The sequence below is a fragment of the Vombatus ursinus genome, unplaced genomic scaffold (genome assembly GCF_900497805.2).
Source record: "Vombatus ursinus unplaced genomic scaffold, bare-nosed wombat genome assembly UNPS02014799.1, whole genome shotgun sequence".
Classification (NCBI taxonomy): Eukaryota; Metazoa; Chordata; class Mammalia; order Diprotodontia; family Vombatidae; genus Vombatus; species Vombatus ursinus.
The window spans coordinates 15,793,484-15,799,962 of NW_020954577.1; the positions used below are offsets into that span (position 1 = coordinate 15,793,484).

Sequence of the window (6,479 nt, forward strand, 5' to 3'; positions counted from 1 at the left end):
CTCTCTATCTATCGATCTATCTATCTATCTATCTATCTATCTATCTAAAACCTGATAGACACCAGGCTGAGAACCCCAGAGCAGACTTGAACTGTCCTGTGAGCACTCCATTAGGTGTTATGATATTGAGAGGTTTGCGTAGGTGCTGTCCCCACCCTTCAGGACCTTAAATGCTCTGGAATGTGTGAAAGTCCAGCATATATTTTTTTCCTAAGTCATTCAGCACATTTCTTCCTGATCTCCAATTCTGAGTAACTTTTCCTTTCTGATTAGCCCTACAGTTTGAGGATGAGTCTTCAAAATTCAAGGTCTCTATTTGGGGCCTCCAGGCTCTTTCCTTTCTTGGCAAGATGTGAAAACTAGCAATCACCCTGGACTTACAAGCCTGCAGAGCTGAATTCCTACTTCTCCAGCTTAGGGAAATGCTGCCCCATTTGTTTCTGAACTCTCAGAAAGGAAAGCCTGGCTCCACATGATATCCCCTGCCTTCTGGAAGTCCTAGGGAGAGAATTCTCAGTCAAGCTCCAAGACTCTCACAGGTGAAACCCTATCCAGTCATCTTGTCATTAATCTTGACAGTTTGGGCTGCAACTAGAGTATAGCAAGGGTTCTGGAATTGATTGGTAAGCAGTCATACGTTCCTCATCCATCACCTTATTAATCACATGGGGGAGCATTGTCTCTGAAAACAATGCAGCTTTATTGTGTGGTAATCACCATTTACTGTTGTAGCTACTAACAATCTCTGAGGGGCCCAGACTCTGCCCCAATCCCCACCCCACCCCCAGCTTGCCAAGTGTAGTTAAGAAATTATGGTCATGATGCTATTTTCTGATACTTAAAGCAGAAAGAAGGAGCTCATAGAGTGATCTCATCCTGAGAGTCATTAGGGACTGATCTGGCTTGAAGGAGGTTTGGGGGAGAAGCATAAACCTTGTCCTGGCCGCATGAGGTGAATCTGGAGTGTGATCCTGAGGAAAGAGGCTTCCATCCAGAAAGATCAAGAGGGCTGCTTTTCTCAGAGGATTCCTGAAGCTACTTCTGGCCACATAACAGACTCATGTGATTAGGCCAAGGTGGGGCTTTATGTCACATAAGGAGGATTTCACACTCCTCGTGAGCCATCACTTAATAAATGCCCAGTGAGTGTCATGCACAGTGTCAGACACTAGGAAGACAAAGGCAAAAGTGCAACAGGACCTGTCCTCAAGGAACTTACATTCTCACAAGGGAAAATATCTACATGCAATACACACCTAAGCAAACACATGCGTATGGACACATGCATGTTGCATATTTGCATACAAGCATGATATGTGTAAATGCATTTAATCTTGAGTTGTCTCAGTTGTGTCCAACTCTTTGTGGCTCCATTTAGGGTTTTCTTGGCAGATACTGGAGTGGCTTGTTGTTTCCTTCTACAGCCCATTTTACAGATGAGGACCTGAGGCAAATAGGGTTAAGTGACTTTGAACTCATGAAGATGAGACTTCCTGACTCCAAGCTCAGTGCACTGTCACCTTGCTGCTCCATGTATCTCATGTGAAGGTCAGAAGAAGCATTATAAGGACACTCTCAAGGTTTCTCTGAAGAACTTTGAAATTAGTTGGGAGACATGGGAGACAATGGCGAAAGACCATCCAGCATGGTGTGTCCACATCAGAGAATAATCTGGCAAGGGGTGGAGCCAAGATGGTGGAGTGAAAGCAGTGATTTGCTTGAGCTCTCTCCCAAACTCCTCCAAATACCTGTAAAATAACTCTAAACAAATTCTAGAGTAGCAGAACCCACAAGAAGACAGTGAACAAATGTCCAGCCCAAGACAATCTGGATGGTTGATTGGAAAGGTCTATTACACCAGACTTGGAGAGGAGCATAGTTCAGTGTAGACAAAGACCAGGCCTCAGTGAACTTGGAGCAGGCCTCAGAGGACTGAATCACAGGTAGCTGTGGCAGTTTCCAGAATTCTCAACTCCAAAATGCCAAAGACAACTTAGAAGGTCGGTAGGAAAAGTATGTGACCACAGTGAGAGAGAAACTAGGTCCCTGCTCCAGCCCTGACACAGTCCCAGGGCAGTGACTGTTTCCAGAGCACTCAGTCCACAGAGGGGGAATCAGGTGGCTGATAAGAGGGGGATTGCAGGGATCTTTTTTGCTGGTGCTGAGGCAGGAATCTCTTGCTTTGCCAGTGCTTGGATCTGGGTCACGGTTCTGGGTGGTGGTCCGAGGGTGAGGAGGAGAACTAGAGTGGTGGAGCTTGTAGTGACAGTGGAGAGGGAATCCTCCTCACACTTCCAATGCAGAAAAGAGTGCTTGTGGTCATTCATACACCAGAGCACAGGCCAGAAAAGGAGTAAACACCTCATCCTTGATCATACCACCTTGGAAGAACTGAAAATTTTCAGGTCCCTAGAAGTATCTCTGAAAACAGCTGCACAAAACTCCAGAAGCTTGGGACAGTACATTTGTCACACTGGAAGCAGACCCCTTCCTTAACAAAGAGTTTATAACTCAAGTAATTGGCTGGGAACATGAGCAAACTACATAAAAAAAGTCAGACCATAGAATCTTTCTTTGGTGGCAAAGAAGATCAAAATATACAACCAGAAGAAGACAACAAAGTCAAAGCTCCTCCATCCAAAGCCTCCAGGAAAAAATATGAATTGGTCCCAGGCCATGGAAGAACTCAAAAAAGTTTTTTGAGAAACAAAAGGTGTAGATGGAAAGAATGTTTGGTACCTGATTACGGAGAGAATCAATTGCAGAGCAAATAAAAGAATATGGTCAGATAGCTCCCAGCATACCCTGCTCTTTGGGCTCTCTCAGGCTCAGGTGCCAATTGTGGAGACTTCTGATGCTCATTTGCTCCACATCATTAATGAGGAAGGGAAGCAAAAACCTGGGATATTTAAAGTTAATTTTGGTCTGAGTGGTTCAGTCTATTACCATGTGAGCAGAACCAAAGAAGAAATGGCACTAAAATAAGAAAACTTTCACTTAGGACTTAAATGATGGGTAAGGCAGCAAAACAGTGTTTTTCCATATTGCCTTGGCCACTGAGTGGCGTCCTTCCTTCTCAGCAAGGCGTCATTTGGGGATTCAGATTCTTCCAGTCTCCTGATTCTAGATCAGACTCTCACTGGAGGTAGCTCACATGTCTTCACGAAAGTTCTTGATTGAGGGCTATCTCTCAAAGGGCTCTCTTTAGTCTAGGCAGGTCCAGGGGAAGCAATTCTCTCGGAACTCATCGAGTGAAGATGGGTGCCAACCCTAAGGCAGTACTGTAAGCCAGGAAGATTTTAAATAACTGGAGAAGGATGGTTGCCTTATCTGTTTATGGACCTTAGTGGGAGATTTCTTTGTAAGATGCATGTGCTGCCTGGGGTGGGGCAGGGGGAGAGTGATCTTAAATTGAACATATTAGTAGATCAAGTACTTGCTCAAGTACTAGGTAGTGGTAAGGGAGTTCCACTTCCCAGAGTCAAGACGGCAGAGTAAGAAGTAAGTCGCTCTCACCCTCCCTTATTAACCCCTGAAAGCCCAGAAAATATTGCCCCAGGAAAATCTCTGGAATAGCTGAACCAGAAGAAATATGGGGTGCAGCAGTCTAGTAGCCCAGGTAGCTTGAGGGATTAATGGGAAAGGCCCCTCTTGCCCTGGGGAAAGGGGAGCAGTACAGAACAGGAGGTGTCCCAGCAAGCTAACAGAAAGCCCCACTTTAGTACACGAGGAGGAGATCCTGAAACCCAGATGGTGGAGGAGGCAAACACCAACACCAGGACCCACGAGTGCCTCAGTGAGGTTGGGGGAACTGGTGGAAACCAGCTCAGAAAACCACCAGGTGCCTCAGCATTCTATAGTGCCCGGGTCTCCCATGGCCTCGAGTACTAGGTAGTGATCTAAACAAAAGCTATATTGTGATATCCCTAGCTGTGTGGGTGCCAAAGAAACCAAATTATATGATTTCTGTGCCCCTTTTTCTCCTACAACTTCTTGACACTTTTTACTTCTGTGACTTTGACAAGTGTCTTCACTGTTCTGAGTCTCAGTTTACCTATCTGTTAAATAAGAGATTTGATATGAGGGCTTTGGAGGTCCCTCCCAGGTTTAGTTCTGATACTCTATATTCATATTATAGTCTCTAGTTATTAAAATATGTGCTACTTGAGGGTAGGTGCTGTTCTGCTTTTGCCTTTGAACCCCCAGTAATGGTAGTGTCCTGAACTTATGAGGAACCTAAGGTACCTGAGGTTTTTATTTGATTGATTTAAATTATCAGGAAAAGGTTTTTGATTTGATTTATTTGATTTGATTTAAATTATCAGGAAAACATTTTTCCTACCTTCATCCATGGGCAGTGAGCCTTTCCTGTCTTTCCTTTGGGTGTGCCCCACCCCCAGTGATGAGCTGATAACTATACAAATAAGCATACCTTTTAACTAGAACCATAAATAACTAGGGACTCTAGTATCTGGGGCTAAGATCCATTCAGAGAAGGTGGAAGGGGCTAAGCTTTGATCAATCCTGGTTGTGGCTGAGGGACACTGGGAACAGAGTTCATGGCATTTGGAAAGAGTGAGTGGAAGACCTGGGGGTTAGAAGGGGCAGGAGGTAAATTAGAGAAGATTACTTTGAGCCAAAGACTGAACTTCTTAGTGTGATGAGTGACCTCAGGGTGATGTAGCCAGAATCTATCTGGACAAGATAGAGTGAAATTTGACACAGAAACAGTGGTTGCTGAAGGTCAATGTCATGGAGAAAGTCTGAAAGGGACAAGGGAGCAAGGTGCTGCCACCTCTTTCTCCTGGCACTATGTGCCAGGGAATGGAAGAATAGTAAGCCAGCCCAGGAGAGGGGGTGACAACAGGGGAGAAGCTTGTTTTTAGTGAACACTAGAATGTGGAAGGGATGTGAAGTGAGAAATATAGGATGAAAGGAGTTTGTTGACAGAGGGAAAGTCCAAAGGGTACCATGGAAAGGGAAGGCAGAGGAAGAGAAGGATTAGGAGGACTATGACTGAGGTGAGGAAGGGCAGGGGGCTATCTCTATTTTCTTTTCACGTTTCTATTAAATCTGTTCTGCTGTTTACCAGACACCTTCTCATAGGGCATTGAAGAAAGTCTTTCCCCTTGGAAATCTGGATCCTAGGAAAGGATCATAATAGCTACTAATATATACCAGGGTGAGTAAGAGTGTCCAAGGCTGGGATCCATTGCCTGCATTCCTCCAAAACTGGCTCAAGGGGGAGCAGATGCAGCCCCCAGGGAGAGACAGTGTGCCCTGCCCCATGTCAGCGCTTGTGCCAATATCCCAGGCACCTCATGTTGGTCCCATTTGCTTTCAAAGAAAGAAAAACATTTTCCTCTCATTTTTAAGTTTCTCTCCATCAAGTAAGATATATGGAGTCCTTTTTTAAAAAGATCACTCATCTTGCATGACTTAGGAAGTTAGAAGGGCAAGATGACTTTCTTAAGGCAGAGAGTGGGGGGAGAATTATAAGATAAGCATGTGATTCAACTCAAAAGTGCCTCGTGACTCTACTCCTCACATGCTACCGGCCACACTTTGAGAGGAAAAACAAAACTAACATGTTGAGTGACAACATGGAATGTAACTTATAGGCAGCTAGGTGGCACCGCAGGGGATAGAGTGCTGGACCTGCAGTCAGGAAGACCTAAGTCCAAGTCACACCATAGACACTTCCTAGTTGGATGCCCCTTGGGATGTCCCTCAGTCGCTCTCTGCCTCAGTTTACCCATCTGTAAAATAGAGATAATAATAGCACCTACTTTATATGGTTGTTGTGAGGGTGAAATAAAATATTTGCACAGTTTTTTTATAAGCCTTAAACCATATAAATGCTACCTATATAATCATTATTATTATCATTTACAACATGATTTCAGGACAAAGGGTACTATGTAGGTCACAAGTAACTGCTCTTTTCTTCATACTTAAATATGTATATACATACATAGACATATACATATATTGTGCGTATATGTATTATGCATTCATATGTATTTAAGCATGAACAAATGGATATGTGGGTATGTATGGGTGTATATATGCACATACATTCATAAGTAACCTTTCTTTAATTCTTGTCTATATATATATGTGTGTATGTATGTGTGTGTTTAAGTTATATAAGTATTTGAGTGCATGCACACACTATGCACACATGTATATAGACATAACACATGTGTATACATGTATAATGCACACGTATGCATGATATATGTACGTATATGTATTTATGAATGAACAAAGGAGAAGATATTTATGTTTATATAATTTACATATATGATCCACATGTATACACACATATCTTCTATCTATCTATCCTGAATATATCCTGCTATAACCTGTGAAAATATCATCCTGATCAATTAAAGTTCTAAGTACAGAAATCCATAGCTTTAAAATATTGGAAATCATCAGCTATATTATTGTGTTTGTTTTTTGGCTGAAACTGA

General features: G+C 43.2%; 1 protein-coding gene across 1 annotated transcript in view; it reads left to right on the plus strand.

Moving 5' to 3' along the window:
• The window catches only part of AGMO (alkylglycerol monooxygenase), a 362,895-nt gene that overhangs the window by 90,386 nt on the left and 266,030 nt on the right, over positions 1–6,479 (plus strand). The window lies entirely within an intron of this gene.